At 54.6% G+C, this 14,427-nt stretch overlaps 9 non-coding genes across 9 annotated transcripts; all 9 read right to left on the bottom strand.

The window, feature by feature from the left end:
* Positions 1 to 235: 235 nt before the first annotated feature.
* Positions 236 to 328, bottom strand: LOC130707967 (small nucleolar RNA SNORD116). The gene has a single exon (XR_009007997.1). It is a non-coding gene; the product is annotated as a small nucleolar RNA SNORD116 (small nucleolar RNA).
* A 2,425-nt stretch (positions 329 to 2,753) lies between these two features.
* On the bottom strand, positions 2,754 to 2,845 carry LOC130707902 (small nucleolar RNA SNORD116). Its single transcript, XR_009007931.1, has one exon. It is a non-coding gene; the product is annotated as a small nucleolar RNA SNORD116 (small nucleolar RNA).
* A 387-nt stretch (positions 2,846 to 3,232) lies between these two features.
* Positions 3,233 to 3,325, bottom strand: LOC130707966 (small nucleolar RNA SNORD116). The gene has a single exon (XR_009007996.1). It is a non-coding gene; the product is annotated as a small nucleolar RNA SNORD116 (small nucleolar RNA).
* Positions 3,326 to 5,772: 2,447 nt separating this feature from the next.
* Positions 5,773 to 5,864, bottom strand: LOC130707792 (small nucleolar RNA SNORD116). The gene has a single exon (XR_009007822.1). It is a non-coding gene; the product is annotated as a small nucleolar RNA SNORD116 (small nucleolar RNA).
* A 2,410-nt stretch (positions 5,865 to 8,274) lies between these two features.
* On the bottom strand, positions 8,275 to 8,366 carry LOC130707916 (small nucleolar RNA SNORD116). The gene has a single exon (XR_009007945.1). It is a non-coding gene; the product is annotated as a small nucleolar RNA SNORD116 (small nucleolar RNA).
* Positions 8,367 to 8,754: 388 nt separating this feature from the next.
* Positions 8,755 to 8,847, bottom strand: LOC130707964 (small nucleolar RNA SNORD116). The gene has a single exon (XR_009007994.1). It is a non-coding gene; the product is annotated as a small nucleolar RNA SNORD116 (small nucleolar RNA).
* Positions 8,848 to 11,272: 2,425 nt separating this feature from the next.
* Positions 11,273 to 11,364, bottom strand: LOC130707901 (small nucleolar RNA SNORD116). The gene has a single exon (XR_009007930.1). It is a non-coding gene; the product is annotated as a small nucleolar RNA SNORD116 (small nucleolar RNA).
* Positions 11,365 to 11,751: 387 nt separating this feature from the next.
* LOC130707965 (small nucleolar RNA SNORD116) lies at positions 11,752 to 11,844 on the bottom strand. Its single transcript, XR_009007995.1, has one exon. It is a non-coding gene; the product is annotated as a small nucleolar RNA SNORD116 (small nucleolar RNA).
* Positions 11,845 to 14,291: 2,447 nt separating this feature from the next.
* LOC130707791 (small nucleolar RNA SNORD116) lies at positions 14,292 to 14,383 on the bottom strand. The gene has a single exon (XR_009007821.1). It is a non-coding gene; the product is annotated as a small nucleolar RNA SNORD116 (small nucleolar RNA).
* Between the last annotated feature and the right edge of the window lie 44 nt (positions 14,384 to 14,427).

Genomic DNA, 14,427 nt, shown 5'->3' with positions numbered 1-14,427 from the left:
AATGTGACGGTGTAGTCTCGCGGCACAAGTCTCCGTGGCCAAACATCTATGTTTCTTCAAAGAAGTTCCGTTTACCCCCACAAGGTTTCTACCAGGAACCTTGTCGAGCCAGAGGCGATGCCCTTGGATCACACAGAAAGCTATTGGCATTGGAGATATTCCAATGCCCAAACTGGCAGGGCAAACCCTTGCAGCAACTTGGTTACTTGCCCTGGCGCCTTGTATTTTCGCCCCCGGGCCCGTCAGTGACATGACCGCGGAGATATCTGAGACCCATTCATTTGTTCAGAGTTCCAAGCAGTGCATTTATGGGAGTCATCATCAATCCACCTGCTCAAAGGCTGCACGTTCAAAGTCGCAGGCTCCACCGCGGGGCAGCCACCGATCTCAAGCAAGTCAGCAGTCAGGAGCGGCCAGAGCCGACCCACGGGGCTGCAAATGGATCTAAGGATCATGGCATCATATCTGGGGTGCCCCTGGAAGAGCCAAGAAGGTGAGGGTGTAGTCTCAGTGCACAAGTCCCCGTGGCCAAACATCTAGGTTTCTGCAAAGAAGTTCCACTCACCACCACAAGGTTCCTACGTGGATCCTCAAGGACTTCACGCCAAAACCACTCTGAGACTCTTTTGCCTTGACTTGCCTCACCTTGCCGCACTCTCCTCACTTCGCCAGGTATCATGGACTATAGAGAGGGGCCCATGCTGCTGCAGGTGTTTGTTCCCTGGCACTCCACCACCTGCCTCAGGGTGACAGAACACAGGGATGTTTGAGAAAAGTGAAGGGGCGCACAGAGGCAAAGGGTGATACCGCCCAGCGATGTGCACTATATCTCCCCTCAACATTTAATTTGCAGCCCATCATGTCTGTGTGTCCACAGCCAAACGTGAATGCATCGTGGCACAGATGCCTTCAGAGCACACGCGCATCAGCACAAAGAGCAGGGCCGTCCATCAACCCCCTGGTATGGGCCTTGAACTTCCCCGCCTGAGCCACCTCCCCGCCGACACAGCATAGGGATGTCATCCTGAACCGCTGAGACACCCTCAGGGGAACTGGGATTACTCAGCGGAAGAGCCACTGCCCTCTGGAGAACCAAACCAATCCTGGTGCATACGCTTCCACACAATGGACTCACCCTCAAGGGGAAATGTGATCCCTGAGATCTTCCACAAGGGAACGGCCCTTGGCCAAATGGGACGACCTCCAACAAAAGCAGCTTGTAGGGACCGGTGACAAAACGCACCAGAGGAACTCCTGGACTGAACAATGGAGATTCACCTGCAGCCATACTTCCTGGCCTGCTGCCAAGACTGGCAACCTACCCTTGGCCCACACACAAAACTAATGGCATGGGAATCATTCTGACGCCCAATGTGGCGGGCCAAACCCTTGCAGCAACCGGGTAACTTACCGTAGTTCCTTGCACATTTGCATTCTTCCCTTCAAGGTCAAGACCTTGGAGAAACCATGAGACCCAGGTCCTCCAGAACCAACGTGTCACCCACAGCCGTGCAATGAGAGAACACATCCAACATCCTGCACCCTTGAACCGGCGTGACTTCTCTGGCTTGAAGCCATGCACGCTGGAGATCACAGGCTCACAGCACCAGAAGGTGGCAGGACAAAATGACCCCGGCAGCACACATTCACTCCAACACTTAAACCTGTAGCGTTTCCTTGGCAGCCAACTCCCTTCTTTCTGCATGGTTGGGCCCAAAGACCTCCGGGAAGAGCGCCAAACCTCAGGGAATGCTATGCCGACCTGGTATAGCAATGACGCTGGGCTGTCCTAAGGAACACCTTAACATCCTCAACATAGGGGCAATGAGGCCACACAGGGACAAAACATCCCAACGGCTCCAAATCGGTCCCAGTGAGAAGACACCATCCTGTGCCCTGAAGGCACCATTCGCTGGAACAAGGATCCGCCGTGAAGCACATTGAGAAAGGAGAGGAAAAGGTTGGCATGGTCCACGAATGTGCACCTGTATTCCTTCCCTACACGGGACTCCAAATGCTCCTGAAGATATCCCAAAAGAGTTCCGGGAACCCTATGTCCACCGACCATCTATCCACCCAACAGTAAGCCTGTGGGCTTAGCCAACACTCTCACGTGTATTTCCCGCTTGCCTTGCCTTCCTCTCTCCACCAGGATCCAAACGAATCCACCCCTCACCTAAGTAGCTTGATATCCCCTGGATTTGCCTAAGGCATTTTCCAACCTCTCCACACACAACACACAAGCAGGACACAACCCAAGGAGGCGCCATCAGCGTCGCCCAAATCCCGGGGACAGTGGCCCATTTCATTTCCCCCGACCATCAGGGCAAACCTAAACTATATCCCACCTCCCAAGCTGAACAGGACATAGAGGCCTGGCCTGGCCAGGACTCCTTCTCTGACCCTGAGTGCAGAGACTTCTGTTTCCTTGCGGGAACAAGGCAACGGCCTGAGCTTGAGGGTGGCCTGTAGATCTCAATGGCAAGCCAGAGGAGTACCAGTGGCTCACGCATCCTTTCGCACCCGTACGCTGACCGCGGCAGGGGATAGCAGTTCTGGCTAGACTCAGGTGCCCAGAGACGTCAAGTTGTCCTTAGCCCTCCCATGTAGATGGACATCCCAGGCTCCTTTCCACATGGCTCTTTCTGCATGAGAAGCCCGCCACCCTCAACTTGAACAATGTTGCTGTGCACGCCCACAGTAGCAAATGCAACATGGACCTCTCCCTAATTTTCCTTTGGGAGCCACATGCTGGACCTCAGTTAGGATGAGAAGACGGTAGGTATTGCTCATTCATTTTGTTTAGATTTCCAAGGAATGCATTTATGGGAGTCATCACTGATCCACGCTCCTACTCAAAGGTGGACGTGCAAAGTCGCGGACTGTCAGCAAGCTCAATCCTCTCAGCAGTAGGGAGCGGCCAGACTCGAGCCACGGGGCAGGAAGTGCACCCAAGTCTCAGGGCATCGGAGCTCGGGTGCCCCAGGAAGAGCACAGAATGTGACGGTGTAGTCTCGCGGCACAAGTCTCCGTGGCCAAACATCTATGTTTCTTCAAAGAAGTTCCGTTTACCCCCACAAGGTTTCTACCAGGAACCTTGTCGAGCCAGAGGCGATGCCCTTGGATCACACAGAAAGCTATTGGCATTGGAGATATTCCAATGCCCAAACTGGCAGGGCAAACCCTTGCAGCAACTTGGTTACTTGCCCTGGCGCCTTGTATTTTCGCCCCCGGGCCCGTCAGTGACATGACCGCGGAGATATCTGAGACCCATTCATTTGTTCAGAGTTCCAAGCAGTGCATTTATGGGAGTCATCATCAATCCACCTGCTCAACGGCTGCACGTTCAAAGTCGCAGGCTCCACCATGGGGCAGCCACCGATCTCAAGCAAGTCAGCAGTCAGGAGCGGCCAGAGCCGACCCACGGGGCTGCAAATGGATCTAAGGATCATGGCATCATATCTGGGGTGCCCCTGGAAGAGCCAAGAAGGTGAGGGTGTAGTCTCAGTGCACAAGTCCCCGTGGCCAAACATCTAGGTTTCTGCAAAGAAGTTCCACTCACCGCCACAAGGTTCCTACGGGGATCCTCAAGGACTTCACGCCAAAACCACTCTGAGACTCTTTTGCCTTGACTTGCCTCACATTGCTGCACTCTCCTCACTTCGCCAGGTATCATGGACTATAGAGAGGGGCCCATGCTGCTGCAGGTGTTTGTTCCCTGGCACTCCACCACCTGCCTCAGGGTGACAGAACACAGGGATGTTTGAGAAAAGTGAAGGGGCGCACAGAGGCAAAGGGTGATACCGCCCAGCGATGTGCACTATATCTCCCCTCAACATTTAATTTGCAGCCCATCATGTCTGTGTGTCCACAGCCAAACGTGAATGCATCGTGGCACAGATGCCTTCAGAGCACACGCGCATCAGCACAAAGAGCAGGGCCGTCCATCAACCCCCTGGTATGGGCCTTGAACTTCCCCGCCTGAGCCACCTCCCCGCCGACACAGCATAGGGATGTCATCCTGAACCGCTGAGACACCCTCAGGGGAACTGGGATTACTCAGCGGAAGAGCCACTGCCCTCTGGAGAACCAAACCAATCCTGGTGCATACGCTTCCACACAATGGACTCACCCTCAAGGGGAAATGTGATCCCTGAGATCTTCCACAAGGGAACGGCCCTTGGCCAAATGGGACGACCTCCAACAAAAGCAGCTTGTAGGGACCGGTGACAAAACGCACCAGAGGAACTCCTGGACTGAACAATGGAGATTCACCTGCAGCCATACTTCCTGGCCTGCTGCCAAGACTGGCAACCTACCCTTGGCCCACACACAAAGCTAATGGCATGGGAATCATTCCGACGCCCAATGTGGCGGGGCAAACCCTTGCAGCAATTGTGTAACTTGCAGTGGTGTCTGGTACTTTCACACTCTGGGCCCATCAGTGACGTGCCATTGGGGAAACCCTGGGGCCCAGGTCCTCTACAAGCCACTTGTTACCCACAGCCATGCAACGACAGAACCCAGACTACAGCCTACACACTTGAACCGGTATGACTTGTCTCTCCTTTGGCCAGGATCGCCGGATACCACAGTCTCGGTGTACCAGCGGTGGCAGGAAAAATGACACCCACACCACACATCCTCTCCTGCCCTTAAACCTGTAGCCTTTCCTTGGCAGCCGACTCCCTTGTTTCTGCATGGTTGCGCCCAATGACCTCCGGGTACAGCTCCAATCCTCAGGGAACGCTATGAGGGCCAGGTATAGAAACGATGCTTGGCTGTCCTCAGGAACACCTTCACATCTTCAACACAGGGGGAACGTGGCCAGACAGGGACAAAACACCCCAAGGCCTCCAAATCGGCCCCCATGAGAAGACACCATACTGTGCCATGAAGGCAACCATTCGCTGGCACAAGGACCCGCCATGAAGCAAATCGACCAAGGAGAGGAAAGAGGCGGGACAGTCCACAACTGTGCTCCCGTATTCCCTCCCTACACATGCCTCCAGATGCTCCTGAGGGAATCCCAAATGTGTTCTGGGAACCCCATGGCCACCGTCGATGTATCCACCCACCAGTAAACCTGTGGGCTTAGCCAGCCATCTCACGTGTCTCTTTCACTCGCCTTGCCTTACTCTCTCTCTACCGGGATCCCAACGTGTCACGGCAAGATGCCAGAGCCACCCCTCACCAAAGAAGCTTGCCGTGACCAAGTCTGACTAAAGCATTTTTCAGCCCCTTCACACAGCACGCACAAGCAGGACACAACCCGAGGAGGAGCCATCAGATTGGCCAAACTCCCAGGAACAGTGACCCATTTGATTTCTCCCCTCATCAGGAGAAACCTAAACTGCATCTGGTCTCCCACGCAGAACATGACAAAGAAGCCTGCCCTAGGCCTGGAATCCTCTTCTGACCCTGAGCCTACAAACGTCAGTTTCTTTGAGGCCACAAGGCAATGACCAGCAGGTGGGGGCAGCCTGTAGAACCCAAGTGCAGGCGGCAGAACCAGCAATGGCTCACGCTTCCTCTCCTACCTGCATGCTGAACCGTGGTAGGGGACAGCAGTCCTGGCTAGATCAAGGAAGCCAGAGACGGAACACTGTTCCAAGCCTTCCCACCTGGATTGGCATCCCAGGCTCCTTTCCCAATGGCTCTTCTCCCCATGAGATGACCACAACCCTCAACTTGAACCACGTGGCTGTGGACACCCACGGCCGCAAATGCAACGTGAACCTCTCCCTACTTTCCTTTTGGGAGCCACGTGCTGGACCTCAGTTCCAACGAGGAGACGGTAGGGATTTCTCACTCATTTTGTTCAGATTTCCAAGGAATGCATTTGTGGGAGTCATCATCGATCCAAGCACATGCTCGAACGGTGGACATGCAAAGTTGCAGATTCCACCACGGGACGGCCAGCGAGCTGAATCATATCAGCGTACAGAAGTGGCCAGAGCCGAGCCATGGGTCAGGAAATGCAGCCAGTTCTCAGGGCATCAAAGCTCGTGTTCCCCGAGAAAAGACCAGAAGGTGAGGGTGTAGCCCCGGTGCACACGTTCCTGTCGCCAAACCTTTAGGTTTAGCAAAGAAGTGTCGCTTACCGCAACAAGGGTTAAAACAGGATCCTCATGGAATGCACGCCAACACCCCTCCGAGACTCCTTCGCCTGGCCTCGCCTTGCCACACCGTCCTCACTTCAACGGGTATCAGGGATTATACGGATGGCCCCAGGCTGCTGCTGGCATTCCTTCCCTGGCATTCCACCTGGCTCGGGGTGAGAGAACACACACATGCTTGAGGAGGGTGCACGTGCGCACCGAGGGAAAGGGCGATACAACCCAGCGATGTGTGTTCTATCTCTCCTCAACATTTCATTTGCTGTCCATCTTGCCTGTGTGTCCACAGCCAAACGTGAAAGCACTGTGTCACAGGCGGCTTCAGAGCGTGCGGCCATCAGGACAAAGAGTGCCGCTGACCAAGAACCCCCTGTTCTCGGACCATGAAATTCCTCTCCTGAGCCATCTGCCCTCCATCACAGCAAAAGGATGTCTTCTTGTTCCCCTGAGACACCCTCAGGACAACAGGGCCCCCTCAGCCTAAGAGCAAGTGCCCTCTATGGGAACAAACACGCCTTTGGCACTTATGATTAAACACAGTGGACACGCTCTCAAGGGGAGAGATCTTCCATAAGGGAAGGGCCCTTGGCCGAATATGACGTCCTCCATCAAAAGCGGCGTGTAGGGACCCATGAAAAAGGGCACCTGAGGAACCACTGGACTGATCAAGGGAGACTCACCAGCAGGTATACTTCCTCATCTCCTGCCAAGTCAGAGGAACTTCCCTAGGACCGCAACCAAAGCTAATGGCAAGGGAGCCATTCCAATGCCCAAAGTGGCGGGCCAAACCCTTGCAGCAACTAGGTAACTTACCGTAGCACCTTGCACATTTGCATTCTTCCCTTCAAGGACAAGACCTTGGAGAAACCATGAGACCCAGGTCCTCCAGAACCAACGTGTCACCCACAGCCGTGCAATGAGAGAACGCATCCAACATCCTGCACCCTTGAACCGGCGTGACTTCTCTGGCTTGAAGCCACTCACGCTGGAGATCACAGGCTCACAGCACCAGAAGGTGGCAGGACAAAATGACCCCGGCAGCACACATTCACTCCAGCCCTTAAACCTGTAGCGTTTCCTTGGCAGCCAACTCCCTTCTTTCTGCATGGTTGGGCCCAAAGACCTCCGGGAAGAGCTCCAAACCTCAGGGAATGCTATGCCGACCTGGTATAGCAATGACGCTGGGCTGTCCTAAGGAACACCTTAACATCCTCAACATAGGGGCAATGAGGCCACACAGGGACAAAACATCCCAACGGCTCCAAATCGGTCCCAGTGAGAAGACACCATCCTGTGCCGTGAAGGCACCATTCGCTGGAACAAGGATCCGCCGTGAAGCACATTGAGAAAGGAGAGGAAAAGGTTGGCATGGTCCACGAATGTGCACCTGTATTCCTTCCCTACACGGGACTCCAAATGCTCCTGAAGATATCCCAAAAGAGTTCCGGGAACCCTATGTCCACCGACCATCTATCCACCCAACAGTAAGCCTGTCGGCTTAGCCAACACTCTCACGTGTATTTCCCGCTCGCCTTGCCTTCCTCTCTCCACCAGGATCCAAACGAATCCACCCCTCACCTAAGTAGCTTGATATCCCCTGGATTTGCCTAAGGCATTTTCCAACCTCTCCCCACACAACACACAAGCAGGACACAACCCAAGGAGGCGCCATCAGCGTCGCCCAAATCCCGGGGACAGTGGCCCATTTCATTTCCCCCGACCATCAGGGCAAACCTAAACTATATCCCACCTCCCAAGCTGAACAGGACATAGAGGCCTGGCCTGGCCAGGACTCCTTCTCTGACCCTGAGTGCAGAGACTTCTGTTTCCTTGCGGGAACAAGGCAACGGCCTGAGCTTGAGGGTGGCCTGTAGATCTCAATGGCAAGCCAGAGGAGTACCAGTGGCTCACGCTTCCTTTCGCACCCGCATGCTGACCGCGGCAGGGGATAGCAGTTCTTGCTAGACTCAGGTGCCCAGAGACGTCAAGTTGTCCTTAGCCCTCCCATGTAGATGGACATCCCAGGCTCCTTTCCACATGGCTCTTTCTGCACGAGAAGCCCGCCACCCTCAACTTGAACAATGTTGCTGTGCACGCCCACAGTAGCAAATGCAACATGGACCTCTCCCTAATTTTCCTTTGGGAGCCACGTGCTGGATCTCAGTTAGGATGAGAAGACGGTAGGTATTGCTCATTCATTTTGTTTAGATTTCCAAGGAATGCATTTATGGGAGTCATCACTGATCCACGCTCCTGCTCAAAGGCTGGACATGCAAAGTCGCGGACTGTCAGCAAGCTCAATCCTCTCAGCAGTAGGGAGCGGCCAGACTCGAGCCACGGGGCAGGAAGTGCACCCAAGTCTCAGGGCATCGGAGCTCGGGTGCCCCAGGAAGAGCACAGAATGTGACGGTGTAGTCTCGCGGCACAAGTCTCCGTGGCCAAACATCTATGTTTCTTCAAAGAAGTTCCGTTTACCCCCACAAGGTTTCTACCAGGAACCTTGTCCAGCCAGAGGCGATGCCCTTCGATCACACAGAAATCTATTGGCATTGGAGATATTCCAATGCCCAAACTGGCAGGGCAAACCTTTGCAGCAACTGCGTTACTTGCCCTGGCGCCTTGTATTTTCGCCCCTGGGCCCGTCAGTGACATGACCGCGGAGAAACCTGAGACTCATTCATTTGTTCAGAGTTCCAAGCAGTGCATTTATGGGAGTCATCATCAATCCACCTGCTCAAAGGCTGCACGTTCAAAGTCGCAGGCTCCACCACGGGGCAGCCACCGATCTCAAGCATGTCAGCAGTCAGGAGCGGCCAGAGCCGACCCACGGGGCTGCAAATGGATCTAAGGATCATGGCATCATATCTGGGGTGCCCCTGGAAGAGCCAAGAAGGTGAGGGTGTAGTCTCAGTGCACAAGTCCCCGTGGCCAAACATCTAGGTTTCTGCAAAGAAGTTCCACCCACCACCACAAGGTTCCTACGAGGATCGTCAAGGACTTCACGCCAAAACCACTCTGACCCTCTTTCGCCTCGCCTTGCCTCACCTTGCCACACTGTCCTCACCTCGCCAGGTGTCACGGACTATACAGAGGGCCACATGCTGCTGCAGGTGTTTGTTCCCTGGCACTCCACCACCTGCCTCAGGGTGACAGAACACAGGGATGTTTGAGAAAAGTGAAGGGGCGCACAGAGGCAAAGGGTGATACCGCCCAGCGATGTGCACTATATCTCCCCTCAACATTTAATTTGCAGCCCATCATGTCTGTGTGTCCACAGCCAAACGTGAATGCATCGTGGCACAGATGCCTTCAGAGCACACGGGCATCAGCACAAAGAGCAGGGCCGTCCATCAACCCCCTGGTATGGGCCTTGAACTTCCCCGCCTGAGCCACCTCCCTGCCGACACAGCATAGGGATGTCATCCTGAACCGCTGAGACACCCTCAGGGGAACTGGGATTACTCAGCGGAAGAGCCACTGCCCTCTGGAGAACCAAACCAATCCTGGTGCATACGCTTCCACACAATGGACTCACCCTCAAGGGGAAATGTGATCCCTGAGATCTTCCACAAGGGAACGGCCCTTGGCCAAATGGGACGACCTCCAACAAAAGCAGCTTGTAGGGACCGGTGACAAAACGCACCAGAGGAACTCCTGGACTGAACAATGGAGATTCACCTGCAGCCATACTTCCTGGCCTGCTGCCAAGACTGGCAACCTACCCTTGGCCCACACACAAAACTAATGGCATGGGAATCATTCTGACGCCCAATGTGGCGGGCCAAACCCTTGCAGCAACCGGGTAACTTACCGTAGCACCTTGCACATTTGCATTCTTCCCTTCAAGGTCAAGACCTTGGAGAAACCATGAGACCCAGGTCCTCCAGAACCAACGTGTCACCCACAGCCGTGCAATGAGAGAACACATCCAACATCCTGCACCCTTGAACCGGCGTGACTTCTCTGGCTTGAAGCCATGCACGCTGGAGATCACAGGCTCACAGCACCAGAAGGTGGCAGGACAAAATGACCCCGGCAGCACACATTCACTCCAACCCTTAAACCTGTAGCGTTTCCTTGGCAGCCAACTCCCTTCTTTCTGCATGGTTGGGCCCAAAGACCTCCGGGAAGAGCGCCAAACCTCAGGGAATGCTATGCCGACCTGGTATAGCAATGACGCTGGGCTGTCCTAAGGAACACCTTAACATCCTCAACATAGGGGCAATGAGGCCACACAGGGACAAAACATCCCAACGGCTCCAAATCGGTCCCAGTGAGAAGACACCATCCTGTGCCGTGAAGGCACCATTCGCTGGAACAAGGATCCGCCGTGAAGCACATTGAGAAAGGAGAGGAAAAGGTTGGCATGGTCCACGAATGTGCACCTGTATTCCTTCCCTACACGGGACTCCAAATGCTCCTGAAGATATCCCAAAAGAGTTCCGGGAACCCTATGTCCACCGACCATCTATCCACCCAACAGTAAGCCTGTGGGCTTAGCCAACACTCTCACGTGTATTTCCCGCTTGCCTTGCCTTCCTCTCTCCACCAGGATCCAAACGAATCCACCCCTCACCTAAGTAGCTTGATATCCCCTGGATTTGCCTAAGGCATTTTCCAACCTCTCCACACACAACACACAAGCAGGACACAACCCAAGGAGGCGCCATCAGCGTCGCCCAAATCCCGGGGACAGTGGCCCATTTCATTTCCCCCGACCATCAGGGCAAACCTAAACTATATCCCACCTCCCAAGCTGAACAGGACATAGAGGCCTGGCCTGGCCAGGACTCCTTCTCTGACCCTGAGTGCAGAGACTTCTGTTTCCTTGCGGGAACAAGGCAACGGCCTGAGCTTGAGGGTGGCCTGTAGATCTCAATGGCAAGCCAGAGGAGTACCAGTGGCTCACGCTTCCTTTCGCACCCATACGCTGACCGCGGCAGGGGATAGCAGTTCTGGCTAGACTCAGGTGCCCAGAGACGTCAAGTTGTCCTTAGCCCTCCCATGTAGATGGACATCCCAGGCTCCTTTCCACATGGCTCTTTCTGCACGAGAAGCCCGCCACCCTCAACTTGAACAATGTTGCTGTGCACGCCCACAGTAGCAAATGCAACATGGACCTCTCCCTAATTTTCCTTTGGGAGCCACATGCTGGACCTCAGTTAGGATGAGAAGACGGTAGGTATTGCTCATTCATTTTGTTTAGATTTCCAAGGAATGCATTTATGGGAGTCATCACTGATCCACGCTCCTACTCAAAGGTGGACGTGCAAAGTCGCGGACTGTCAGCAAGCTCAATCCTCTCAGCAGTAGGGAGCGGCCAGACTCGAGCCACGGGGCAGGAAGTGCACCCAAGTCTCAGGGCATCGGAGCTCGGGTGCCCCAGGAAGAGCACAGAATGTGACGGTGTAGTCTCGCGGCACAAGTCTCCGTGGCCAAACATCTATGTTTCTTCAAAGAAGTTCCGTTTACCCCCACAAGGTTTCTACCAGGAACCTTGTCGAGCCAGAGGCGATGCCCTTGGATCACACAGAAAGCTATTGGCATTGGAGATATTCCAATGCCCAAACTGGCAGGGCAAACCCTTGCAGCAACTTGGTTACTTGCCCTGGCGCCTTGTATTTTCGCCCCCGGGCCCGTCAGTGACATGACCGCGGAGATATCTGAGACCCATTCATTTGTTCAGAGTTCCAAGCAGTGCATTTATGGGAGTCATCATCAATCCACCTGCTCAAAGGCTGCACGTTCAAAGTCGCAGGCTCCACCATGGGGCAGCCACCGATCTCAAGCAAGTCAGCAGTCAGGAGCGGCCAGAGCCGACCCACGGGGCTGCAAATGGATCTAAGGATCATGGCATCATATCTGGGGTGCCCCTGGAAGAGCCAAGAAGGTGAGGGTGTAGTCTCAGTGCACAAGTCCCCGTGGCCAAACATCTAGGTTTCTGCAAAGAAGTTCCACTCACCGCCACAAGGTTCCTACGGGGATCCTCAAGGACTTCACGCCAAAACCACTCTGAGACTCTTTTGCCTTGACTTGCCTCACATTGCTGCACTCTCCTCACTTCGCCAGGTATCATGGACTATAGAGAGGGGCCCATGCTGCTGCAGGTGTTTGTTCCCTGGCACTCCACCACCTGCCTCAGGGTGACAGAACACAGGGATGTTTGAGAAAAGTGAAGGGGCGCACAGAGGCAAAGGGTGATACCGCCCAGCGATGTGCACTATATCTCCCCTCAACATTTAATTTGCAGCCCATCATGTCTGTGTGTCCACAGCCAAACGTGAATGCATCGTGGCACAGATGCCTTCAGAGCACACGCGCATCAGCACAAAGAGCAGGGCCGTCTATCAACCCCCTGGTATGGGCCTTGAACTTCCCCGCCTGAGCCACCTCCCCGCCGACACAGCATAGGGATGTCATCCTGAACCGCTGAGACACCCTCAGGGGAACTGGGATTACTCAGCGGAAGAGCCACTGCCCTCTGGACCACCAAACCAATCCTGGTGCATACGCTTCCACACAATGGACTCACCCTCAAGGGGAAATGTGATCCCTGAGATCTTCCACAAGGGAACGGCCCTTGGCCAAATGGGACGACCTCCAACAAAAGCAGCTTGTAGGGACCGGTGACAAAACGCACCAGAGGAACTCCTGGACTGAACAATGGAGATTCACCTGCAGCCATACTTCCTGGCCTGCTGCCAAGACTGGCAACCTACCCTTGGCCCACACACAAAGCTAATGGCATGGGAATCATTCCGACGCCCAATGTGGCGGGGCAAACCCTTGCAGCAATTGTGTAACTTGCAGTGGTGTCTGGTACTTTCACACTCTGGGCCCATCAGTGACGTGACATTGGGGAAACCCTGGGGCCCAGGTCCTCTACAAGCCACTTGTTACCCACAGCCATGCAACGACAGAACCCAGACTACAGCCTACACACTTGAACCGGTATGACTTGTCTCTCCTTTGGCCAGGATCGCCGGATACCACAGTCTCGGTGTACCAGCGGTGGCAGGAAAAATGACACGCACACCCCACATCCTCTCCTGCCCTTAAACCTGTAGCCTTTCCTTGGCAGCCGACTCCCTTGTTTCTGCATGGTTGCGCCCAATGACCTCCGGGTACAGCTCCAATCCTCAGGGAACGCTATGAGGGCCAGGTATAGAAACGATGCTTGGCTGTCCTCAGGAACACCTTCACATCTTCAACACAGGGGGAACGTGGCCAGACAGGGACAAAACACCCCAAGGCCTCCAAATCGGCCCCCATGAGAAGACACCATACTGTGCCATGAAGGCAACCATTCGCTGGCACAAGGACCCGCCATGAAGCAAATCGACCAAGGAGAGGAAAGAGGCGGGACAGTCCACAACTGTGCTCCCGTATTCCCTCCCTACACATGCCTCCAGATGCTCCTGAGGGAATCCCAAATGTGTTCTGGGAACCCCATGGCCACCGTCGATGTATCCACCCACCAGTAAACCTGTGGGCTTAGCCAGCCATCTCACGTGTCTCTTTCACTCGCCTTGCCTTACTCTCTCTCTACCGGGATCCCAACGTGTCACGGCAAGATGCCAGAGCCACCCCTCACCAAAGAAGCTTGCCGTGACCAAGTCTGACTAAAGCATTTTTCAGCCCCTTCACACAGCACGCACAAGCAGGACACAACCCGAGGAGGAGCCATCAGATTGGCCAAACTCCCAGGAACAGTGACCCATTTGATTTCTCCCCTCATCAGGAGAAACCTAAACTGCATCTGGTCTCCCACGCAGAACATGACAAAGAAGCCTGCCCTAGGCCTGGAATCCTCTTCTGATCCTGAGCCTACAAACGTCTGTTTCTTTGAGGCCACAAGGCAATGACCAGCAGGTGGGGGCAGCCTGTAGAACCCAAGTGCAGGCGGCAGAACCAGCAATGGCTCACGCTTCCTCTCCTACCTGCATGCTGAACCGTGGTAGGGGACAGCAGTCCTGGCTAGATCAAGGAAGCCAGAGACGGCACACTGTTCCAAGCCTTCCCACCTGGATTGGCATCCCAGGCTCCTTTCCCAATGGCTCTTCTCCCCATGAGATGACCACAACCCTCAACTTGAACCACGTGGCTGTGGACACCCACGGCCGCAAATGCAACGTGAACCTCTCCCTACTTTCCTTTTGGGAGCCACGTGCTGGACCTCAGTTCCAACGAGGAGACGGTAGGGATTTCTCACTCATTTTGTTCAGATTTCCAAGGAATGCATTTGTGGGAGTCATCATCGATCCAAGCACATGCTCGAACGGTGGACATGCAAAGTTGCAGATTCCAC

This window comes from Balaenoptera acutorostrata, chromosome 3, assembly GCF_949987535.1.
Source record: "Balaenoptera acutorostrata chromosome 3, mBalAcu1.1, whole genome shotgun sequence".
In the NCBI taxonomy this organism is placed as follows: Eukaryota; Metazoa; Chordata; class Mammalia; order Artiodactyla; family Balaenopteridae; genus Balaenoptera; species Balaenoptera acutorostrata.
The sequence above is the reverse complement of the archived record's forward strand: the minus strand, read 5'-3'. Positions and strand labels throughout refer to the sequence as shown.